This window comes from Zootoca vivipara, chromosome 10 (genome assembly GCF_963506605.1).
Source record: "Zootoca vivipara chromosome 10, rZooViv1.1, whole genome shotgun sequence".
Lineage (NCBI taxonomy): Eukaryota > Metazoa > Chordata > Lepidosauria > Squamata > Lacertidae > Zootoca > Zootoca vivipara.
Window position 1 is genome coordinate 20,036,028 of NC_083285.1, and position 26,712 is coordinate 20,062,739.

The 26,712-nt window shown below is 42.7% G+C and overlaps 1 protein-coding gene across 7 annotated transcripts in view; it reads right to left on the bottom strand.

Annotated features, from left to right (window-relative positions):
• The window catches only part of FOXP2 (forkhead box P2), a 356,609-nt gene that overhangs the window by 244,847 nt on the left and 85,050 nt on the right, over positions 1-26,712 (bottom strand). For all 7 annotated transcript variants that reach the window (XM_060279589.1, XM_035128708.2, XM_060279591.1 and 4 more), the window contains one exon: positions 22,745-22,832. The gene's annotated coding sequence lies outside the window, so the exon portion shown is untranslated. The remainder of the gene's footprint in view (positions 1-22,744; positions 22,833-26,712) is intronic.

Genomic DNA, 26,712 nt, shown 5'->3' on the forward strand with positions numbered 1-26,712 from the left:
GCTGTTAGTTATAGAAGTCAAGCTATTTCCTTTACCACATATCGTGGAGCAAAAAGGCTATTATTTGCTATGGGCTGGTGGTGGTGATGGGAGGCAGGGCATTTCTTTTAGCAATTAAACAATCACCACACATAAAGTCTTCCTAAGGATAGACAAAGAATCTTGCAATAAAACATAGGCAGTAATGACATCAGATGTACTTAGTTGTCACTGTAATTTCTCCCAGTTCCCCCACTTTTCTAAACATGAACATACAGCAGAACACCACACAATTCAGAACAGATTTCTGGCAGAGGATGTTCCTAGAGTACACAGACTCAGTCTGGCATACTTTCAAAATCCAGGTGTTAGCTGCTGCAACACCACTGGGTTTCTCTCTCACACTACATCTTGCACAACACCACCCCCTTAATGTTTGAGATGTGGCACGAGAATACTTATTTCTAGTTAAAACTGAACCTGGTATTTAATTTCCCCCTAAAATCTGCGTATTAACTTAGAAATGGATGGCAAGCCAGATATTATTCCACTTGCTTAAAATAAACTTTCATACCCCCTGAACCCCAGATACTGTGAGTTCATAGACAAGCCACGTAGATTCCACATTATCTATGCTAATTGGTATGTTTACATTTTTAAAAGAGGAGGATCTATGTTTTCTTATATGCTCTAAATAACATATTTTTAAGATTGAGATTTTTCAACATTAATACATAAAAACAGTTCACACTGAGTCTCATCAAAGTAAATGACAAGTTCTTTTTGGCCACAGGAAAGATATTTTGCATCCCCACCACAAAATGTGTCTCAATAATTGACATATAAGAATGCGTACTCTGTATCAATCTTTCTCATATGCAAAAATACATAAATTAATACAAATGTTTAATGAATCTGCAAATTTCCACATTAACTCAATTGGAATATTTTTATAAAACAATTTGACTATGGTAAAAATAAGATATTAAATATATACAATTTTACAAAATATTTATTTAAAGTCTATGGATATATTTTAATAACCATAGCAATAACTGTTGCAATGATATTTTTCTTTTACATAAACTATACAAAGTACATTGGAATTACACACTATTTTTAATACTGGTTTACTATAGCTCTATTTCATAATATTGGAGGTGGAAATGGAAACAGTGCCATCATGTGATACTTTTCAGGGTACTTCACTTTTATTTTCAAGAACTGAGTCTATGGCTGATGTATAAATAAAAGATTCCTAGAAAAGGCACAAAACAGTACTGTATTTTTTAATGCAACTAAAATACCATTAGATAACAGACTGCTTTAAAAGGAGGGAAATATCTTTTATATTTGCAAACAACTCCACTGAATATACACATAAATATAATAGTATTATCATATAAATCATCATGTTTTTACATTTCTTTAAATCCATGCTTTAGAGCCCAGACTAGCATTGATTTTTACGGCAAAAGGGGGTCAAGAAGTTAAATTTATAGCTTGCTATAATCAGTGGACAAGGTGTTTGGAACAAAACAAAACAAAAGTCTTAACTACTGTGTCACAAACTAGATTTACTATACAAATTTTCTCCACTGCAATCACCAAAGCTTTAAACAAACAAAGCTCTTAACAAAGCTTTTTCCTTCAGGTCAGAGTGGAACAGTTTGTCCAAACACCACATTTTCAAGTCATTATGCCTTTTTTTCAGTGATCAAGAAGGCACCCTGACAACTCTTGGGATTTTTTTTAAAAAAAACCAATGTATTCTAATAAATCTGAAATTTCACCTTGCTACGCAGTTCAGAACTGGCACACCTTGTACAATACATTTGAAATGATGTTTCTTTTGAGGAAGTGAAATCACTCCTCACAGAATAATTTCATTCACATAGTAGTAACTGTTCAGGAAGTGGGTAGAAATATTTGTTATTTTCAAAGTAACAGCTAATTAGTGAGGCACTGAACTAAAACTTGGCAATTCCATAACCTCTCAATAAGACATATTACTGGTTGCAATGTTATAGTTAAACACTTTTCACTATAATGCACAACATAAGACAGCCAGGGGTTTTCAAAACTGAATAATAACATTGCAATATTTATTTCTTGAGCACCTTAAAACGATATGCTGCGTACTCTCAAATATATAATACAAAAACAGAGTACTGCCTGCAAGCTTTCAATACAAATAAACTTTACAACAGACTTCTTAAAAGTAAGATATTACAGTTTTTCTGAGTTTAGGTATTTGGGGGGGAATGATTTGACAGAAATAAGCATTACTTTACAAATAAGTGTGCTGCATGTGAGTACTTTTGCTAATGGGCTTGCACTTAAATTAGAAGCTGGAGGGGGAAACTTGCTAGGAAGTTTGTTCTTGCTGAAGGGTAAAGGAACTCTGTGCTGGAGAGCCTCCAGAGAGCTGAATTCAAGATGCTGTAAACATTAAATAACAGGAAATGTTGCTGAGAAAGAGGGAGGAAACCAGATACAGACAGACAGACAGATCGAGATGCACAGGTACCGGTATCTAAAGATTGGCGAGCTCATTAGTTCTGATATAGTCACCTCAGAAGGTCCAGTTATACATTTCTGATTCCACATTAAATAGAATAATAGAGGGACGTGATGTCAGGATTAAGGAATGAAGTGATACTATCTCACCTAGAGGTTTTCTGCAGGAGTAAGAGATCTGCATAGGTCTGCTTGTTGCTTCCATCTGACTCAAAGCAAAAGTGATCCTTTCAGAGATTTTAACAAATCCAAACAGAACAGCATAAGCAAGAACACTTGCTCACATCTGGCCTAAATCTACAAGTCATCAACATTAGAATTTTGATACAGCAGACTAACAGTTGCGGAAAAAAACAACATATAAATTGTTAGCATTTAGGACTAAAGACCTCCTAAAAGAGTCAGCTAGCCTAGGCAAATTCTACACTAATATGATCAAGGTATGCAATACACTGGCCACAACTCTATTCAATAGGGAGTTAAGATTTACTGCAGAAGCTCCTAAAAATGTAGTTGAGGTGTGAGACAATTTAGCATAGGCATAGGCAACCTTGGCTCTCCAATTGTTTTGGAACCATAGCTCCCATGATCCCTGACCACTGGCCATTAGCTAGGGATCATGGGAGTTGTAGTTCCAAAACATCTGGAGAGCCAAGGTTGCCTATGCCTGATTTAGCACCTTCACGATGACACCCTCCCCCACTTAACCTTCCTACCAGGTTGCTTAGTGCTCTCCTAAGTCAGCAATATAAGAGCCAACACTTAAACAACCATCCTTTTCAAATGCAAAGAACAATAATGAAACCTGAGCAGATCACATATTCAGTAACTGGGATTATTTTTAAAATTTTAAAAACAACTCTGTTGATTAGATAGAAATGCTTCTGGTTTGCTTCAGACTTCCAACATCTGTTCCCTTAGGAAAACAAATTTCCTAAGCTTTGGACCCAAATCTCAAAAGTTTCAAAAATTCATTTTCAAATGATCTGACTTTCCTTCAGTGTGCACATATAGGGCAGCATCCAATGATATCTGTCCCCTTGTACAATGTAGTTACTTGTGGAATGAGACTTCTGGCTTTTCTTCTCCCCCAACTGTGCCCAAAATTTGTTGCGTGGCAAGGCCCCCAGGCCCCGCAGCTCCCTCCTAAATAAATACACAAACACAAGTATATTGGGTTAATGGGATAATTAAGGCCACAACTTTATAAGGGGAGGGGAGGGGAGGAGGATTTCTGAGTCATATAGAAAGGTCACCGGGTTGGGGTTTTGGTTTTTTTATTTTGAGAAAGTGGGAGCACACAAGAAAAGTGAAGAAAAAAAACATGTATAACTAGCTACTCTTATTTTCTTGTAAGAGGGGGGAAAATGATGGAGCATTCTCCCCCCACTATGCTCCTGCCGCAGTCCCCCTGCCCTCCACTATCCAGCATCTATAATATGTTAGATTGTGCCATGCTAACCTAACAACTTTTTACATGCCATTATTAGAAAAAACACATGGCCAGGCAATGCTGTTAAAGGGGAAATCCGATTAGGGCACCCAAAGGCTATGCTATCAACAAAAGGGGCATTCCTAATCATGCATTGCATGCTAAGAGATCAAGCAGGTTTGTGTTTTATGAGTGTGTTTGTCATGATTCCCAAGTGCAAAAGCTACGTAAGTGCAGATACAGAAAGTGGGGACAGCAGTGCTCAAGGAGGAGATACTAAGCCTGAACCCCACCTCTGGACCGAAGACCAAGATTCCTGAGCCTGAGCCCCTAGACTCTGGCCTCTGTTCCATGGAGAGCTCACCATACACGCCTCCAAGGGCCTCATAGTCTATGTGAGCAAGTGAACCAATGGAGGCATAAAAGCTAGAATAAGATCATGGTGGACTGTTAGGCTTAGGCCTGAGAGTCAGGCTCAGAGAGAATAAAAGGACATGGCTGAGACTAAGTGCTTGTCAGAACTACCGTAGTGATCTACTCACTGGGCTGTGTCCAGAATACTGAAAGACCTATCAACAAATACCTTTGTTCTCAAGAATCCTAATCTTGACTTAAGTCTTACTCATGTTTTATGTCTGCCGTCTCCTTCCATCCCAGACCGCTTGCCATATTTTAACCACCTTGGCCTATCAATCAACCCTGCTTTAACAAGAAAGAAGCGTGCAGAAACTGGTGTAATCAACACTTCTCCTTCCCTCCACACACCTTTACTTACCATCTCTAAAAATCCCCACTTCAAGTGTTCCTGTGCAGAGAATTTGAGTAAGAATACAAGGAGCCGGATATCACCAGAAATTAACCTAAAATCTAATTGGGAGAAACTCAGACCATCACCCTTCAAAATACAGCTTGTAAAGGCACAGGTCATTCTTGACACATTTATAGCCAGACGGGCGGGGTATAAATAAATTAATAATAATAATAATAATAATAATAATAATAATAATAATAATAATAATAATACGTGTATACTTTCACAGATGAAGGCTGTACTTGTGGATTCACAATGAATTATTTCACTTGAATTATTTCACTTGCATGGATGTAATTAAAACCCATAGCTGTCAAGTTTCTGATTTGAAAATAAGGGATCAGCACCCTCACCATCTTACCCGTCTTGGAAGGCAACAGGCACCGTTGGGCCTGCATGGCAGAAAGGCTCCCCTTCGGTGCTGGGCACTCGGCTCCCAGTCAGGCCTTGCACACAGCAAGCACAAGAAAGGCCTGCCTGCCTTGGCCTCCCACTTGTCTGTCCATTCCCAACAGCAAGGGCTGGCAAACTGGGTGGCTGGGCTCCCTCACCCACTTGCTTGCTTACTCTGAGGCCGCCTCAGTTCCTGGTAACCAGCACCCCCTGGCCAGCCCCAGAGGCACCATTCACCTGGGGAGCTTGTAGCCAAGGCTGCTGCAACAGCCTTTGGGAGGCAGAGACGTGAGAGGGAGAGAAGGAAAGAGGGACAGAGGCCAGTGTTGCCCTGTGGCCCTCCTGACCATCATTCAAGGTACCCCAGGGCGCCACGGCACACTGCTTGAAAATCACTGCTTTAACCTTTCTAGTTAAATCCTAATGCTTGACTATTGGGGGTGTGGCCATTAGGCCCACTTGCATTTTGGGGTGTGCCTAGCAGCTGCAACCTTCCCCTTATTAGGATATTTTCTAAAATCCAGACAATATCTGCTTCCTTGTGTTTCTACTCATCCATTCAAGTCCTGGCAGAAAGCCTGTATAAAGCCTTGACTGGAGCACCTATAATTAAGCAGAGCCGACCATAGGCAAACATCTCTGTATAAAAGGACACACACACACCCATGGGATGTTGCTGCTGCAAATTGTTGCTTTGTTATCATTGTTATTTATTAAATTTGTATATTATATACCACCCTTCATCCATAGATCTCAGGGCAGTTCACAGCATAAAAATACAAGATAAAAACACAAAATGCATAACAAGCTCCTCACTTCCAAAAGGTGGGAACAATAGAGAATGGCCTGAGGAGGGTTCCAATATTCAGGCATATTCACAAGGGAGCTGCTTAAAACCAAATACGTTCAGGAGTGCGCCTTTAATATTGTGTGTGCGTGCGTGCAGGGTTAGTGGCAGTGTCAGACTGATGTGTGGCTCATGTGTGGCTCGTGAGGTGCAATAGGCAATTGGCTCTGCCCTCTCCGAGCCACCATTTCATTTCTGTGTCTGGCTCTGTCCCTCACACCTGCTTTGCACCTGCTTGGCTGGCTTCTCAGGCTCCATGTGAAATGACAAATACAATACTGCATGTAAACGAACTGTGAAACTGAAAGTTGAAAGGACACGTGTTTTCCCCTGTTGTTGTTTTTTTGTTAACAAGGAAAATCTTTATTTAAAAAAATGAATTTTTTTAAAAAAAAACACCTCACCACCCAGGCAGGAGGATTCCTTCCAAGCCCTGCTCAGAACCTTCCAGCAGGTGGCGCTGCCTCCGCCACCTCCCGATCACAAACTCTCCTCCCACTTGGCTCAGCTTGCTAGGAAATGACCCAAGAGGAAACCCTCCGGGTTTGTAAGCAATGGAAAGAATTCATCTTCCAGAAGTCTCTGCCTGACACCAAAAGCGGGTGAAAAGTAAGGGAGAGCAGCAGCAGCTGGGCAATTTTTTAAAAAAATTGTTATTGTTTTGTTGTTGTTGTTGTCGTTGTTTTGCTGGTGGCGGGTCGAATTCGTGCAGGATGCCCATCCTGCATTTGCACTCCATGCTTGAGTTGCTGCCTTTCCTGCTCCTGCTGCTGTTCTTCATGGCTGTGGGCTTTTTCCTGATCTACCTCCACCAACCCAAACCAGAAACCAAAAAGAATTAGGGTGAGGGGTGTGGCTAGCGGCTGGGCTGGGCTGGGCTGGGCTGCTGTTCCCTTGTAAAGATGCACTTCACTCCAGTCCTGGGAAGCGCTGAAGCAAAGGCGAGTCCCCAGGCAACGCAGCTGATTTTAGCACAAGGCATGCAAGCTCCGCCCCCAGTCTTTCTCAGTCTTCTTATTGGTGAGCAAGGCAGCTGCTTCCTTTGAAATCCATGACAATTACGGGATATTTTAGAATCCGGGGTACCAGCGGGAAACGGATTGAAATAAGGGGGTTTCCCACAAAAACCGGGGAGGGTTGGCAGCTATGTTAAAACCTCTACATGCCTGGATGTAACTCTAATGCACATAAAAAGTGTTGCACTCTTCTTCAAAACTCTTTTGCCACAACGGACAGCCATCATCCTCCAAGTCAAATTTTGATGTCTAAGCAAGTTTTTGAAATAATAACAACAAAACAGTGTGCAGCCGGTGTAGGTCCTAAGCTAGGGAAGGCAAATTTCTTTTAATGCATTAATTATCATGAAGCAAACTAGGGTAATGCTTATACAATTAAGGGTGATAATGGTATATGCTTAAGGCTTTTAACAAGGTGGAAGACTACAGAGTCTATAAAAAAAGACTCTTCAACCTCGTGACAGGTGTCTAACTTTATTCTTTCTGACTTATTTCCTTCTCCTTTAAAATCAGTATTTTATTATACCCAGGGCTATTTTTCTAGAAAAAGAGGTGCTGGAACTCACCATGGACGCCTCCCTTGGTCTCTTATAATGGCAATGACGCCCACTGAGGTCCAGCAAGTTGCACACAAAAAATTTCAAGCGCTGACGTGTTTGAAATAAAATGGTAAGCCACTTTTGTTCAGTATTTGGTCTTTATGTCGGTCTTACCTACTTAAGGCTAATATCATTCTTAAGGTAGTGCTATATTGGTCCCAAATCATCAGGCATCAAAAACAGGCAAAACCATATTTTAGAGGTTGGGGGATTCTCTTAGTAAAAAGAGTGCACAGGCTTTCAAATTCCACAAATATCTTGCTCAGGCAACTCCATAAAGCTGGAAAGGCTGCATTTCTATTCATCATGCTAGTCTAATAGAAAGGTATCACATTACCAGCCTCTCATACCAGATTCTCAGATAGTGAAAAGGGTTCTGAGGAGAAATGCAGGTAGATGCTCGGAAGAACTCTAAGGGCTATCTTACTTGGTGATCTTTTTCTTTCTTTCCTTTGATAAGGATGTATTAAAGTATAGCCTTTGGGAGAAGAAGCTTTTATTTGTTCTCAGATTTCATTTGTCTACGGAGCTAAAATGAAATCTATGGTCAAATTTAAGTGCACAATCTATTTTGGTGAATTCTAGACATGAAGACTTGAAATGGATCTTCTGATTTCATGTCTGGGTATGTGAGTCACTGTTTGAATTTAGATATGTGCTACTGAAAACACACAGAGCTACGTCAAAAGATATTCAAAATTATGTTCAGAGTACAGTTTACTGTATACTACACTGATTTTCAGTTCAAGCTGTAATTAAATGCACATTAAATCCCACTGAACTCAATGGGACGTACTACTTCTCATTTTTAAGGAGGATTTACTTCTGAGTTTAAAATATCCATAAGTGTACATCATGTAAAGTATGTATTGTTTTAATTAACTACTTAATTAAAAAAATTGGTCATCACGATTCCAGGGCAATGTGCAAAAGTTTGAGTGAAATGAAAATCACATAACACATAATTTCAAAACTAACAAACTTAACCAAAGGCACAACTAAACTTAAAAAAAATAATAACCCATTTTATATATATATTTAAAAAATCATTTAAAATTTAAAATGCTTGATCAAATAGGGAGTTCTTCACTTTGTACCAAAGAAAGCTCGCCAAGTCATGCCGTATAGATGTGTCTCCTTAGAAAGGCCATTTCAAAGACAAGGAGCCACTGCAGAAAATGCCCTCTTCATTATTGAAACATAATTTACATTAACAGCTTACTTGGGGAAAGGGTTAGGCTGCTACTGAAAAAGGGGTTCCTTCATGTACTTGTGTCTGAAATCATTAGGGTTTTAAAGGTAAGCACCAGCACGCAGGACGCAGGTGGCGCTGTGGACGCAGGTGGCACTGTGGGTTAAACCACTGAGCCTAGGGCTTGCTGATCAGAAGGTCAGCGGTTCGAATCCCTGCGACCAGGTGAGCTCCCGTTGTTCGGTCCCTGCTCCTGCCAACCTAGCAGTTCAAAAGCACGTCAAAATGCAAGTAGATAAATAGGTACCGCTCCAAGCAGGAAGGTAAACGGCGTTTCCATGCACTGCTCTGGTTTGCCAGAAGCGGCTTTGTCGTGCTGGCCACATGACCTGGAAGCTGTACGCCGGCTCCCTCGGCCTATAGAGCGAGATGAGCACCGCAACCCCTGAGTCGGTCACGACTGGACCTAATGGTCAGGGGTCCCTTTACCTTTACCAGCACCTTAAATTGTGCCTGGAAGCAAATATGCAGTCAAAGTAGACTTTCAAATTAGGTGGAATATTATAACAACTCTGGTTGTACCTGCCAAATTCTAGCAGCCAGGTTCTGCACTTCCTGATCACCTTTAAGAATGATTGGGGCTCAAGAGCCTTTGTTCCTGGCATTAGATAATCAGGACAGATTAAGGATTCTGCTGGTTTACCATCTGCCTTGCTGCCCAGCAGTCTCCCTGCCTGAGCAGACAGAGCTGGTCTTGGAGGAAGTGTCGAGGCAACTTCCAGACTTCTAGTGTTAGGGGACTTCAGCATCCAAGAAGTTAGCTCTGGGGTGGCTCATGACTTTGCGGGTGCCATGATGACCATGGGGCTATCCCAACATGTCACTGGCCCAATGCATATGGCAGGCCACACTCTGGACCTTGTTTTCTCAACTGGGCGGGAAGAGGGTGATCTGATTTTGGCATCAGTCCCTTGTCATAGGTCAGATCACCTCCTGTTGAGATTTAGGCTCTCAGTAACTTCCCCCTCTGCAGAGGCAAGGGACCTATGAGGCTGGTTTACCCTCAGAGGCTGATCGGTTTCCAGGTTTTCCACCCTGTGATTATCAGATGAAAGACTGTACAGTATAGAAATTTAATTAAATATATATATATATAAATGTTTTTAATGTGTAACCAACACAAACTGTGCCTACATCATTTTTTTTGTCTGCTCCTGCCTTCTGCCCCATTTCCCTGGAGGCAATGCCTCCCACTACAGTTCTAGAATGATATTTTAGTCAAAACTGCCTTTCTTCCTTCTTTAGTTTTGTGTTATGCCTGCCTTTTATCTTGTTCCTCCCCTTGGTATATTATTCCTCTGTTGTGCGAATAGTTTTAGTCACAATAACCTGGAATCTTCTGTTGAAGAGCAGTTAATAAATATTCTAAATAAAGATTAGCATTCGTGATAGCCCCTCATGCAACCATGTAGACAGAAGAAAGTGGAGAATTAAGATAGGAGAAATTGGATACGCTCCTTGCTTAAACATGAAGCATGAAGACTCGGATTATTCAGATTTTCAGAGCAATTCTTCCCTGTGCTTCTGATTGCTTCTTACTGATCAGTTTCAGAATGCACTATCGGATGGATATGTCCCATTTCCCAGAGGTCTGCAGAATGCCACATGATTCCAAACTCTCACAAATGCATTTAAAATTTATTGAAGCTGCTGGGATAGGCCTCTCTGAGGTAATGAAGCATGGTGTGAGCGCCTTGAATCGTGCCTGTAAACGAGCCAGTCTGGATCTCTCTCCACCCCAAAATTGGCTTTGCTTGTGACATGCTCAGGAGTCAGATGACCTTCTAAAACTAATAGGTTGACCGCCCCCTCTCATGTGCTTCCATAATTCATCCCTTAGCAGTGCTCCAATTTGCTCTGTGGGACTGCTCCTGTTGATTGCTTTGAAAGCTTCAGCAGGTGCAGTGTGTGACATGTAGCTGCTTACAAGTGCCATGCAAATAAGAGCGTGTAACTGGGATGCCAGTTCGCTTCTGGGTGCAATTCAAGATACTGACATTGATCCACAAAGTCCACTGCTGACCCATGTTTTTTGAAAGTTGAGCCTGAAAACTGGAAGAGAGGGCTGTGAGGTAAGAGAGGAATGGAACTGCCTTCTCCCTTTTGCTTTAAGTTGTGAGGATTTATGCGATGGGGAAGAAACAGTGGAGTGCCTCTGTGGTTTTCTGCAGTATCTCTGCTGTTTGCAACCACTATTTTCCCCACCAAATGCACTACAATGCTTCTACTTACCCTTTTAATACTTTGTTGGCATAACTTTGGCTTTTACGGTTTTCATATGGTTTGCAATATTGTTTTGTTTTATAATGTTTAAAGGTAAACGGCGTTTCCATGTGCTGCTCTGGTTCGGCAGAAGCGGCTTAGTCATGCTGGCCACATGACCCGGAAGCTGTCTGCGGACAAACGCCGGCTCCCTCGGCCTATAGAGCGAGATGAGCGCTGCAACCCCAGAGTCGTCCGCAACTGGACCTAACGGTCAGGGGTACCTTTACCTTTAAGTGGTTGTAAACTGCTTTGAAAAAGCTTGACTTGAAAAGCAGTATACAGACTTCTTACAAAAAGAAAAAATATTTTGTGACTTAGTTTTCATCCGAGTAATATGGTGGGAAGGAAATAACACGCACATGCGCACACACATTAACAGTAATGGTTTTACTGAGGACTGTCATCTTCCACCCACCACAACCACCTTCCCATCCATATTGCTTGGAATGATGCTACGTTTTTATGTTGCATTATTCTGCAACATAAATACTGTGTGGCTATGGAACCATGAGAAAGCTGCATAAACATTAGCTCTGTATCCCTCCCTAGAGAAACTTATTTTCCCCTTCTTAATGAAAGACCACACCTAACACAGTGCAGGAGACATTCCAAGGATCTCAAAAGGCAAAGGAGACCTGCAGGGCTTTTTTAGCTGGAACTAGCCAGAACTCAGTTCTGACACCTTTCAGGTGGCACAGCTGTCAACTTTTGGATTTGAAAATAAAGGATCAGCAGCCTCACCTATCCACTTTCGGATTTGAAAATAAGGGATCAGAGGCCTCACCTGTCCCGGGGACACTCTACGGTATATCTAACAATCCAGAATAGCAGCGGGAAACGGCACTGGAATAAGGGAATTTCCAGCAAAAAAATGGAAGGTTGACAGGTGGGCACCATTACCATTATAAGAGAACAAGGGATGTGTTCCTGGTGACTTCTGGCACCTCTTTTTTCTAGAAAAATAGCACCAGCAGACCTTACTTATACTATAGCCACCTGTTAGTCACCTTGACCTATCAGGTGAAGGTCTCTTACCTCCTATCTTAGCTAACATAACAGAGGTATATTGCAATTTGGAATCAATTACCTGTAGAAGGATCTTGCCACCCAGTTCTGAGTGTAAATGTTTCCCAGGTAGGCTTCTAATTTGCTCTTCCTGTTGACCTTGCCTCTCTAACGCTGATTCCAATGTGGAAAACATAAAAAACCAAAGTAACTGAACAGTCTAGTCCTGAGGCAGAAAGGGAAACACCAGGGAAGGGAAGTAGCAGTTGAACATGAAGTGAAAGGGGCTTGTAGCTGCAGAAGGGGGAGGGAGATCAATTGCTTGAAGCACTATTAGAAAAGATCAAAGATAAGAAGGAAGAGCTAGGAATGAATAATAAACTGTAGTAGTAAGAGTAGACGTAGTATGTTTGTTGGATATTTTAATGCTTCAAGGGAAGAAAGTCCATTTTTAGCAAGTACTTTTCTCAGACATCATATATTAAAAAAAACCACTATTGTGCCTCTGCTCTCAGATTCTCTGTAGCAGCACAAAGGAGGATACTCTTGGTCAGAATATCTTAATTCCTTTTGTTTTACACAAAGTGTTGCAATAGGGTTAGCTATATTGTCATGTTGACAAAGATATGACATGTTGCTATATTTTTACATATTGTAGTTAAAAAAAATACAAAGGTTCTCTCCAGTATACATGCAAAGATTAGTATTATTGACATTTAAATGCTCTCGTTTTAGCAATGCAATATATACAGAATAAACAGCAGGTCACTATGAATACTGGGTTGTAATTTCATTGAGCGAGTTCTACTCAGGACATAATCCATAGTAGCAAAAGTCTTGGTTTTATAGTCACTGTAAAACAGGGATGGGAGACCGTTTTCCTCCAGTTGATGTCGGAGTACAATTCCCATCATTTCTAGCCAACATGCCCAATGGTTAGGAATGATGGGCATTTTAGAGGCCTAAAGGTTCCCTATCTCTATTTTAAGATAAGGTACCATGTGAAGCAGCTTAATACTGAGTCAGACCCCAGTGACAATTAAAGGTGACTGGTAGGGTCTCAAACAGAGGTCTTTCGCCCTGCCTGCTAACTGATCTTTTCCATTGGAGGTGCCGGAGATTGAACTTTGTACCATCTGAATGCAAAGCATATTCTCTACCACTGATCTATGGCTTCTCCCCAGCTTCAGGATTAACAAAAAACTTTAGGACTAATCTCCCTTTAAAAAAAAATACAACAACCCCAAAGTGCTAATTTATCCTCCATCCTTGTTCTCATTTCAGAATAGACTTTGTACAAATTTCCTTAAATCTTTTCCACTCACACTGCACTCTTGGGTTTCAGGTTCTGCCATTTAAATGTGATTCTAATAAGAGCGGACACTGCTTTTTCACAGCCACATTATCTCCTTCATTTCTAATTGGCTGCACCTTTTTGTCTATGAAAGTGAAATTAAGCTGGGTACAACTGATGTGCTTCTAGTTCATGCCTGTAATTTTAAAAATGTGTGGCTAATTGTTTAATACAAGTTAATTTGCTCTGCATAGATTGGGTTGCCCGAGTTTTCCTCATTTTAGTTATTTGCTTGGTAACTGAAGGAGAATGCTTACAAGTATGTTTTTCATTATCAAGTATCTTTATCCATTTATATCAGGCTTCACGGGAGATTTCTAGTATTTAGACTGTTACTCAATGCTACTTTAAATAAGAACCAACATATTGATGGATGCTCACCCTACTCCGTACCAATACCATTGCTGCTAAAGAAAGATGGACATTTCCATTGCAATGTACTGCTACAAGGAAGACTGGAGGATGCAAGGAAAAGCAGCAGCAGCTGCTGCCCTCCTCTGCATATCGGCTGTTAGGTGGGGAAGCTGAGCAGCATAAACAAAGCCCTGCTGTGCTTCCAGTCTCTTCATGGCTTCTTCTGCCTTCATTGACATCCTTATCAGGCTCTCCAATTCTCTCCACCACTTCTGGGTTTGAATTGAATTACAGTGGAACCTCGGTTTATGAACACCTCGGTTTACGAATTTTCGGTTTATGAACGCCGCGGACCCATCTGGAATGGATTAATTCACTTTCCATTACTTTCAATGGGAAAGTTCGCTTCAGTTGATGAACCCTTCAGTTTATGAACAGACTTCCGGAACCAATTAACCCATGCTTCGGGTTAAGTACGCTTCAGGTTGAGTACTCCGCGGACCCGTCTGGAACGGATTAATCCACTTTCCATTACTTTCAATGGGAAAGTTCGCATCAGTTTATGAACGCTTCAGTTTATGAACAGACTTCCGGAACCAACTGTGTTCATAAACCGAGGTACCATTGCATTTAACTATTTCCCAGCACCACGCGTATATGTAGTCATGTGTGAATGGGGGGACCCCTGTATAATCAAACGAATGAAATTTAGCAATGCTGCCATTTATGTGAGCTGACCTTTCGTTAGGTATTTTGAGAAACAACCCCTCTATAATACACAACTGCTAAGTCTTAGCAAGCCATGTACAGGATTTTTGGTTTAACCAGAGAAGTATTGTTTAATTAAGATGTTTGCATTAAAATCAAAATTTAGTCAAAGCATATTCTTTGTCACCTGGGGGATGTGGGGTGGGATGGGGTAGGTTACAAACTGAAGTAATTAAAACTAATGGAAATGTGGAAAAATGCTGCATAAATATTAAACACAAGTATATATTTAATATTCAGGACAGCCATTTTCTGTGTTGGGGCAAAGAATAAGATGTACCACAAGAATGTGGAATAGCAGATTTCAATTTAGAACAGCAGGAAAAAATATTTAAAGGACTTAACACATGGCTGGCAGTGAATAAGTGTTTAAAATTAGGACTATATATACATATACATTTCACAGTGTAAAACAGCAGCTACTTCCACATTTTAATTTCAGTGAAATCAGAAGATGTAATAAAAAACTTAAACCAATGTGCCTTGCTTAGAAGTAAACAAAGTAATTCCAAACTCACACGAAATATCTACATAAGGCATTTTGGGAGCAGGATACACTTTCCCTTATTTGAATGTTTAAAGCTCTCCTTCAAGCTCTTACTAAATCTATTGATCTGTGAAACACAGTGCACCCCAGGGAGGCAATTCACTTGACGTTATATATCAAATGATGAGATGAATAATGATCATACCGTTTGGTAATTAACCATCTTACAAACCTTTTAACTGACTGAACGTCAGAAAGGTCAAATGAGGTCAAGCCTGCTTTTAAAAAAAAAACTTGTCTTACATTAACCACAGAAAATAATCACCTTTAGAACAACAATAATATAAATGTATCTGGATGCAAATATTTAGAGACACATTCCTCCCTTTTTCGATTCCTCCAGAACTATTGTATAATACATGCAAACTCTGCTTCTTTTCTTTCATCACTATTACTCTATTAATTGTTATGCCTTTGGAGAAGTAGCTGCTTCTAGATGTAGGGCATGCAACTCGCACTCTCCTTAGATGAAGAGAAATGAGCAGCTCACAATGAATGTAAACCGTATCAATGAGCAAGCAATTTAACTAAGGTTGCAATACAGTTACAGTGCAGAGCCAAGAATGTGCCGCTTTTAAAGAGAATTATTATAGGGCATTCGGTATTTTAGAAACCCACTTTCAATATTTGTCTTCTCAATATCTAAAGTTTAGCACAGTATAGTTATTTTTGCAGGGATTGGGATTTGTAATCTATCAAGATGTTAATAGATTAGCCTTACCGCGAACTCTAAAATAAATCATATTTAAAGGGGAAGAAAACTGCCAATTTTCAAAAGGGTGCACTGTACACTTTCATAAATGTCTTCCAAATTAGAAACTTTGGCAGATAGTCATAATGACTTTTAAAATGAGCCACATGTCTGCACACACACACACACACACCCTTACCCTTGCACTGTATTGATAATGAAACATATACTGCAGTGTTTCCCAACCAGTGTGCCTCCAGATGTTTTGGGACTACAACTCCCATCATCCCTAGCTAGCAAGACCAGTGGTCAGGAATGATGGGAGTTGTAGTCCCAAAACATCTGGAGGCACACTGGTTGGGAAACACTGATGTACTGAACATTACATCTACTTTTGTTTTCTGAAAAGTTATAATTTCTTGAATCCATGTGTTGGTGCCAAGTATGTCCAAGCTTTTCTTGGATGAAAAAACAAAGGCTGACCTGTAATTCTCAGATTGACCAACAAACATTTTAATGGCTCAGCACCAGGAAGGGAATATTGTAATGGCATAGGATGAAGAACAGCATCCCTTCCCTCTTTGTGTTCTATGGGTGTGGCTTTATGTGAAGAGGGATAACAGCTTTTCCATCAGTTCAGAATCCCAACTGTAGCTGTGTGCAAATAAAACATATTACTTGTAGCAGAGTATTACAGTGCTGCAAGGCTTCAGGGATAAGGGAAGTGGAAGAGAGTTCACAACCAGTCACATAAATGGACAGTTAACAGGCTAATAAAAAAAAAGAGGGGAGATGCCCACATCTCCAGAAAACAATTATTTTCCTATACAAGTAACATAGGTGGGCCCTGTGGCATAAGGAGAACTTATAAGCTGTAAACCCCACAAAGTGTGTGGAAATGCACATGCCATGGAAAAGCATGAAAAGGCATCACTCATACTGGGCTGCACATCTTGTAACTCATGAAGCCAAATACAGGCAGCAATTCACATATGTCCCACCTGTTTTGCTGTCTGCCCAGGACAGTAAAAACTTTGGGGGGAGGCTGTCAAACAGAATTCATGGCTGGTGGGTGAAGTCAGCTTGGCTGATCATAAATTGTGCAGGCTGAAAGAGGTTAAAAAGAAAAAGAAGGGTAGGGGGGAATCTAGCTGGAATTGGTACAAAAAACTATCAGTTCAGATAAGCTGCTATCTATCACATAAACAAGTAATGCTACAGTACATCCAGACCATATAGTTAAAATTATTTGCCAGCAATGATTACTTGTTTCTCTTTAAATGCAGCACATTACAATTTTCAAACAGCAATTCAATTTCATTCAAATGAAATGCAATTAAACATACAGGTTTCCTATGCCTGTCACCTCTACCTACAGAACACACAATAAACTATATTATGAACGTGCTGATAAATAGATGGCTAGCAATCTATGTGCTGAAATCTCATACAACAGTTGACAAAGCGGTGTTCTTTTTCATAAAGTTATTAAAAAGTAAGTTTAAAAAGACTTAACAATCATATTTAAACCTTGCTAACAGATTTTCAACTTTACCATTTGAGGGTATATTTACAGGTACTTTTAAGATCACACACAATGAAAACAACTTTTTCCTTGATATGCTGTGAATAGAAAGTATTCCCGTCTGCTTCAGTGCTTTGCCTTTTTCACGGGCTTAAACCTGTCAAATTATTCCATTTGATTTCAGAGAATTCTCATATGGCAATCTATTTTATTTACTTTATCTTCAATAAAATGGTTCAGTGAACATTAGCAACTATGAGACACAAGTTTCAATCAGTCCTCTGGCAAAGGCGTCAATCTACATTAGACCTGCTGTGGTGTGAGTTGCACTGAGAAACTAGAGTAAGACAAGGCAGAAGTGAATAAGCAAGTAAGGCAGAGTGAAGTAGCAGTGGAGGGGAAAAAGAAAATTCTCCCTTGACACTACAATATGCTTAAACAACACAGGTGCCTAATTCAACACAAAAGTATCTTCCTAATGAAGTTGACAGCTTGGAATGTGATCTGAGCTCCAGTTCAATTCAGACATCACCCCAAACCATGGCAAAGAAAATTTAACTGCAGTTTAATGTAATCTCCAAATTGTCAGAACCATGGTTTCCGATTGGGAGCAAGCCTGAATCAGAACTGTGGTCTGAAGCAGATTTGCAAACCATGGTTTGTGCTATCTGGTGTGGTATCTAAGTTAACAAACGACTGTTATGCCCCGCTGCTGTTTCAGAGACTACTGCATCTAGAGACGGGCATGTTCAGCAAAAAGAGAATTAAAGTAGATCATCAGCTCTAAACTATGGTTCATGTGTGGAAGGTCTCTGATTTTGATTCCAAACTAGGGCTTGGCATGATGCCTGATTTTAACCTAGTTTACTCTACGTAACAGCTACAGAGATAGACCAGTGTTTTCAAGATTTAAAATTCATTTAAAATTCAAGTCAACTGAAGATTATGGAGTTTTCACCTCTACTACTTGTGCCTCAATGCTAGGCTACAATGCCTTCTCTTCTATAAAGTTTTCAAACAGTAACTGAAACAGCAACAGTTTTTAGTATCTTTAAAAAGACCTGCTGGAGATTTCAAAAATAGCTACTGTTAATAGCCACTACATGCAAAACAATCAAATGTGTTTGAGAAACAACTCTTTTTGGAAGATGATATCATTAAGGACTAATTCCCAGAAATGTCGGCCATCACTTGGCTATACTGTGAAAATGTCTCCCAAAGCATAAACTTTGTAATACGTGATGCAAGTTCATCTCTGATATGGGCTGTAAAAAAGAAGAAGATTATTGTAATAGTGCTCTTCCCAGCAAATCAGACCATTAAGAATGTACTTAATGCTCACTTCAATTGAAAAGGAGGCCTGTTAAAATCCATATTTTGCTACTTTGTATAATCATAGGAAAATTTACTACCTAGTAGTTCCAGGCCACAAATTTGATTTTTACAAATGCAAATGCAAAGTACATTTGACTTTGCAAAAGAAGGGAAAGGACTATGTTCATTTCTAAATTCCATTTAATATGTTTCTATATGTTCTAACGCGTCTAAGAGTTCTAACAGGCTACAATTATCTTGTTAGAGTAATTCAAATGTTTCATAAAATTGGTTGGTTCCCCACAGAGCTCAAGACAATTAACACACTTTTTTTTTACAAATATCAACATAAACAAGTATTGATTGATATACATACCGGTATATTATAATTCTTTTATTATTCATCCTTTCCCATCCACTGTTATCATATCATTTACTTTCTAGCCAGGAATGTGAAAACTTCTACGGTAGAATATAGCTCATGCCACTCCATTAACTCTTTGGTAGTACAGCTCATGAAGGCCTAACAGAACACACTTTTCACACATCTAACTCACTTAATTTCCCCTAAGACAATTATTCCCTAGCACACACGTTTTACATCTGTGTAAGATACCTACCACCTACCCACCTAGCAGTTCGTAAGCACGTCAAAGTGCAAGTAGATAAATAGGTACCGCTCCAGCGGGAAGGTAAACGGTGTTTCCATGCGCCACTCTGGTTCACCAGAAGTGGCTTTGTCATGGTGGCCACATGACCCGGAAGCTGTCTGCAGACAAACGCCAACTCCCTCGGCCTATAGAGCGAGATGAGCGTCGCAACCCCAGATTCGCCCGTGACTGGACTTAACAGTCAGGGGTCCCTTTACCTTTAAGATGCCTATATCACCTGTGCATAGTGACATTTCTTTATTAGATTTGTATCTTATCTTTCTACTTTCATGCTCGAGGCATCCAAACTATCAAAAACTACATAAATCAATTATAATAATCAACACAAAGTAACAATGAGAAAAATCTACCCAATCATAATAATCTGATAGAAAATTGAGGGTTGACCCATCTATCTGCTGCTCCCTTTGTACATAATATTTCAGTATTCATTATGGCATCTTTATGAGACCCAGTTCAGTTTCAAGAAGTTTAACACGCAGAATTTAGACTTAAGACAATTCTGAATTCTGTACTGGAATGTTACCTAATTTTGAAAAATGGCATGAAAGCCCCCAATTATCCAGTTTCTCTCTTTCTTATTAACAGTTTGGAAAGGGATCTATTAGAGCTCAGTCATAAACCAGTTGAAAACTTAAAATGCTATTTTGATCTTTTTGTTACCTCGAATGTAAGGTACACACCTATGTCCAACTTTGATATAGTTGCATTAAAAAATAGCAGTGTCAGGTCATTCTTTCTATTCTCTAGCTGTCTTGGTCTGTCAGAGCTAAGATTGCGTGTACTAGTCATAGACAAGATGCAGGAGAAGTCCTGGGATTGCATGTGCTACTAACCCAGACACAATATCCTGTGAAATGGTCTAATCCCTACACAAAGGAAAAAATTTCACCAAGAATCAACCCATTTTCTTTGGTTTTTATTGTTTGGGGGGCATTTAGCTCATTACTGTGCCACTCAGGTCATCAACACCACGTTACTACAGAAAAGGATCATAATATTGACACTACATCAATGAATGCTCAATTTCAACCATTTCAACAGTCAAAATGTATTATTAACCTACGCATATATGTGCATATACATACATACATACATACATACATACATACATACATACATACATACACACAGATACCAACACACACACAAATTTATCTATCTAATCTCCATCACTGCATGTTATTCACAGATACAGAAGGTCAAGTCTCTGCCTTAAGCAATTTATAATCTAACATTTGACATAGGGAAAATGGGAAGGGGAAGAGGGAAGCATAGAATCTTAGAGTTGGCAGGGACCCCGAGGGTCATCTAGTCCAACCCTCTGTAATGCAGAAATCTCAGCTAAAGCAGTATATTGTTGTTTTAGTTGTACACGCGTAGGCCTAGTTAAAGGCTAAGTAACAATACAGGGAGGAAACAAGGAAATATACTAGACTTCAAAGAAGTAAGAATGACGTACAGTATTCACAAATGTGTTCTATAAGTACAGTGGTACCTCGGGTTATGAACTTAATTCGTTCTGGAGGTCCGTTCTTAACCCGAAACCATTCTTAACCTAAGGCGCGCTTTCACTAATAGGACTTCCTGCTGTCGCTGCGCCGCCGGCACGCAATTTCCGTTCTCATCTACTACTTCCTGGTTAGCGGAGTTTGTAACCCGAAGTGTTTGTAACCCGAGGTACCACTGTATAAGGAGATTCTGCTAGATCTGGGAGCACACAGTACACAAATTTAGAATTTCAGGAGAAACGTCACGTGATCAAAGCAATGAGAATTATGACTTGATTTGGCCGTGATCGTATAGTGGTTAGTACTCTGTGTTGTGAGTAATAAGACTTGATTCTGGAAGAGAAATCTGGATAGATGTGAGGGATTAGGGGCGTACCCAGGATCAAAATTAGGGGGGGCAAGGGGCGGGTGCAAGAGGCGGGAGGGGAGGGGCCACAGTGGGAATGTGGGCGGGGCTACGTGGCCTGCGCCTCCGAGCTCTTCCGAGGAGGCGGCCCCAGGCTTCCGCTCCCGGCGCGAAGCTCCAGAGGCGCGCGGGGAACGTGAGCCTGTGGCTGCCTCCTCCGCGCCTCCCAGGTCTTCCCATTCCCCCCGCCGCCTGGAAGTCGCAAGGGAGGCACAAGGGAAGGTGGGCGCCGCCCACGAAGAGAGCCTTCTGCTGCCTGCTATCCCCGCTGCCCCGCAGCTTTCCCTTGTGCCTACCTGGCGGGATCTGGGCCCCAGGTTCCCCCCAACCCCTCCAGCCCCGCACGCACACACCTCCCGCTGCAGAGGCAAGACAGATATGTGGTGCTGCTGCCAGGCAGAGTCCGCTCGCGTGACGTAGAGCTTCCATGAGTCACGTGTACGCCCTCCCTTCCCATCAGACTGGGCTCCCGAGGGCTGCAGTCCTTACCTGGGTTTGCACCTCCCAGCTCTTCCAAGGAGGCAGCCCCAGGCTCCCGCTCCCGCCGCGAAGCTCCAGAGGCGCGCGGGGAATGCGAGCCTGTGTCTGCCTCCTCCGCTTACGCTCCCCACTCCCGCTTAGCGCTCCTCCGCTTACGCTCCCCGTGCGCCTCTGGAGCTTCGCGCCGGGAGCGGGAACCTGGGGCTGCCACGCTGCGCCCCTCAGCCATTTGCTTCTAGGGGGGGCAATTGCCCCCTCCTGCCCCCCTGCCTACGCCCATGTGAGGGATCACAGTGAGTTCCCAGCAAGAAGACTCAAGTACTCGAAATGGGAGCTGCCATGGATGTCAGTTTGTTGCCTAAGGAGCTAGAGAGAAGACCTGCATTTTTGCAATGTCATAAGGAATATGCTATGCCTTGGCAGCAGACTGATTACAGGGGACAAAGGAGAGGAATCAAATATAAAGCCTTTTCAGCAGTGTGGACAGTGCTTCATGGGACAGTGCACCATCTGTGTGCACAGTAGAATCTTGTGCGTAGATCTCCTCTGCAGCTCCACACACATACCTACATCACAAAGCTACAATTTGCTTTTTAATCAGGTTTGAGAACTAGCACCAATCTTCTGAAAAGGAAACCCAGAAAAATAACACACTTCAAGTGGAAGGTTTCCATTCAAAGTTCATTGCTCACATAAAGCAGCAGCTATATCAGAGTCTATGCCCGAAATTTCACATCATGCAAGATTAGGCCAGCCCTCTTGGCATAATCTTGAAAGTTTGTGGGCAGGAAAAGAGGGAGGTTTTGTGAACAATACTAGTTGTCTTCCCTCTGGCTCAAAACCTGATTACTTATGGTCTCCAGAACCAGCTTTACACAAGAAGCAATGTGCATCACAGAACACAGATCTACATTGGGGTTTGTTTGTTTGTTTAGGAGGAAGAGAGAAACAAACACAATTTTATGATGGGGGAAATGCAGTTGACAGTAATGAACTGTACTTACCTTCCTTTTGCAGACTTCAAAAAGCCTTTCTAATTTTCAGCCTTGAATTGGAGTGGTACAGAGCATCAATTCCAGCATTGCAGACCACCTGAAAAAAGCCAAATATGACAGCTATAACACTTTATGACGTATTTACCAGCATCGCCACCAAACCATCTAGTGAACAATAACTGTCATTCATCATAGTGTTGTGAATTGGGGAAAGGATTAGGCCAGGGGTCCCCAAACTACGGCCCCCGGGCCGGATGCGGCCCAATCGGCCTTCCAATCCGGCCCGCGACGACTCCCGCCGCCCGCTGCCGCCGCCCGCTCTCACGGCGCGCGGCGCAGCGACGATCTAAAAAATCGGCAAAAAATCGCCGAAAATCCTTTGTGCGCATGCGTATGGGCCTCTCCCGACCCGGAAGAGGTCATTTCTGGTGCACTTCCGGGTCGGGGGAGGCCCATACGCATGCGCACAAGCGATTTTTGGCGATTTTTTCCCCGCCCGTGTGCGTGTGCGCATGCGCACGGGCGCGCACTCCCCCGCCCTCCGGCCCGCTGCGCGCGCACTCCCCTGCCCTCCGGCCCACCGCGCAGAAAGTCTGGGGACCCCTGGATTAGGCTGAATGCTTGGGCCCCCTTCCAATTCTTGGAATAGTCAAGCTAGCTTCCTGGTGAGGTGAGGTGTCATTAAGCAAAACAAAGGAAAGGGCTCTGTGCAAGACACCAAATGGGTGGGACCTCCTCCTTAGAAAAACTAGAGTTGAGAGCAGAGAGTTGGAGTGATGTGAGCTAAAAGCAAAGCAGCAAGCTGGGAACCAAGAGAGTCAGAGTGATGCTTTATTTCTGTTTAAATCCAAAGTTGCAGCTATGGGAGAAACAAGGCCCTCTTGGGGTATTAATGCTTTGAAACCCTCCATCGTAGGCTCAGGTACCGTGTTTCCCCTTTTTTAAGACACCGTCTTATAACTTTTTTCCCTCAAAAAAACACATGGTGTCTTATTTTCAGGGGATGTCTTGTTGTTATGTTTTTATGGTATCTATGGTTCCGGGCGGTGGGGCGGCAGGCCTCCTCGGCCGGGCCATGAAGAGGCCAGGCCGCTGGCTAGGCGCTCCACCCGGAGATGCCTTTGTCTCGGTTTTTTAATTCTTTCTTCCATTTCCCCCCTGCCAACCGCTCCAAGGTTCCTGCTACTTTATTTTGGGGGGGGGGTGTTTCGCGAAATAAACGCATGAGGTTGAGCAGGGCTGAGGGATCCCGCCCGGCCTTAGACAGGCCACCCGCGCGCCTTCCGAGCTTGGCCAGCCGAGCTTGGTGAGGCGGAAGGCCTCCGGGGAATGTGGGGCCCGGGCAAGGCGGCACTGAGAGCCCCCACGGCCATGCAGCCATCGCCCTCGTAGCTGCGTCCCTTTCAAGCCTCTCACTCAAAGCGAGGCGCTCATTGCACTTGGAAGGAGCCGCGTGCCCACGGCTCATGCAGCAAGGGCCCTCCCGACTCCTTCCCAGGCGCCCCTTTCCCCTCCTCCTTGCCGGTTCCAGGCGGCGGGCGGCAGGCAGGAAGAGGCCAGGTCGCTGGCTCGGCGCTCCGCCCGATCAGCGCTGCGGAGCGCTCCGCTCTGCCGCTGCCGGTTCTGGGCGCCGGGGCGGCAGGCCTCCTCGCCGGGCGCTCTGGCGGCGCAGAAGGGGCCAGCAGCGCTCCCGCCGTGTGTCGCCCCGGTGGTGCGGAAGGGCCTGCGGGCCTCCCGTCACCACTCTGCCTTGGGGCATGCAGCCCACGACACTCCGGCGTCGCGGAAGGGGCCAGCAGCGCTCCCGCCACCGTCCGTCACTCCAGCAGTGCGGAAGCGCCCGCGGGCCTCCCGCCGCCGCTCAGCCCTGGGCCATGCAGCCCACAGGGGCGAGCAGCAGCCTCACCTCTGCCTGGCCCGGCAGCAGCAGCAGCAACAGCAGCGGGAGGACAAGGACGGCGCTGCTGCTGGGTCTCGCTGCCTCGAGGCGAGCGGCACTGCTGCGCGGAGGTATGGCTTATTTTCAGGGGGTGTTTAATATTGCACAAATCCTTAAAAAGCCTGCTATGGCTTACTTTCTGACTACGTATTAAAAAGGGGAAAACACGGTAGGATATATGTGTAAATATACCATACATCATAAAGGCACCACAGTCTCTGCTGTGCCTCCTTCTGAAGGAAACACATACTTTGGGTAAGCACCTGGAACCCCTGGAATCTCACATTGCCAGTAGACAGGGGTAAAATCTAACTTCCCAATACTCACTATGGAGCAAATGCCTGAAAATCAGTCCTCCATTTAGTACCCTTTTCCCAATGTAGACATGAAACATGTGATGATGGTAGATGAGTGGTAGATTAGGGGTATGGATTGCTCCCTAAGATCTATCTACTCCAACTGAGAGCAAATCTCCAAAGACTTAGGCAAAGGCATTTACCAGCCCTGTCACTTGATAACCATTTTGACTTGATATGCTGTTGACTGGATCTGGGGTCTTCAGGAAACCAATGCTTAATGAAACTTAAGGGCACAATATTTATGAGGTTGCAAAAGGTCACACTTGCTAAAAGCAGAATTTGATTGGCATAATTACACAATGCCCTCAAACAACCCAGGGCCACAGGGACCCTGCCACAAGGTGTCTAAAGGAAAAACAAAACCAAATGAAGAGGAAGAGGAGGAGGAGGAGGAGGAGGAGGAGGAGGAGGAGGAGGAGGAGGAGTTTGGATTTGATATCCCGCTTTATCAGTACCCGAAGGAGTCTCAAAGCGGCTAACATTCTCCTTTCCCTTCCTCTCCCACAACAAACACTCAGTGAGGTGAGTGGGGCTGAGAGACGTCAAAGAAGTGTGACTAGCCCAAGGTCACCCAGCAGCTGCCTGTGGAGGAGCGGAGACACGAACCCGGTTCCCCAGATTACGAGTCTACCGCTCTTAACCACTACACCACACTGGAGGACTAATTGTGTAGCTGAATCGCTTAAGCTACAGAATTACAGGTGCATTTGTAACACATACTATTGCTACTCCTTTCATATCTGTTTGTTTTATAGAAAACCACCACGGAGAGCTATTTGTGCTCCAAATGTCAAAATATTCACAATCACCTTATTTGGAATATGAATTTATCCAGTTCATAATGTTCAGCAGTATTATGAATTGGGAATCACTTATCCTCCAAAATTCTTCGCCTGCTCAGCATGGAAAATGAGAAGATGTAAGATTTTGTTGCTTTGTGGGTGCATACATAAAAGTTATTTAATGTTTGTTCCTTATACTGTATTCTGTTAAGCTCTTGTTCACTCATATGAACTACATAACCATAACACCTGATTAATCAGTCTCCACTTTTTTTGGGGGGGGGGGACACTCCCCAGGCTAGCACCCCAGGGAGGTCACTTCAGTGCTGTAAATGCAGCAGTTTGACTTCACCCCCAGAGGCGCACTCCGTTGTCTCTCAAGGCAGATGGATGCCAACAAACTTTGGGCAATATCAACCGCTGTCCTCTATCCTCATCTAAATCCCTCTCATGTTCCTGGAAGTGTTTGTTCTGGTGGTGGGAAAGGGCAAATATCCAAGTAACTGTCCTCTATCAGTGGCATTGAGAAGTACAGTTCCAGGGAGCAATATGATATGACATATGCTCATGGCATTGTGAGTATACTTATACCAATATTTCAACCCTGAAGTTACAGGAAAGACAAACTTTTCCTGTAACTTCTCAAAAAGGGTTGCATATGTTGAGCCAATTCCTAATTCACCTTAGGGGAGCTCACTCAATACAAAGTAGGATCAAAAGATTTACCTCTCCCTTTATTCCACTACCCAGGAAACTAAAACAAAAATGGTTAAACTATTAACAACTAATAAAAATGGTTATCCATTTTAACCCACACACAGCATTACTCCAGAAGTCTCCTAAAATAGAGAATGGGGACAATTATACTCTAACAGTTTTAATTCAAGCTATTGTGAA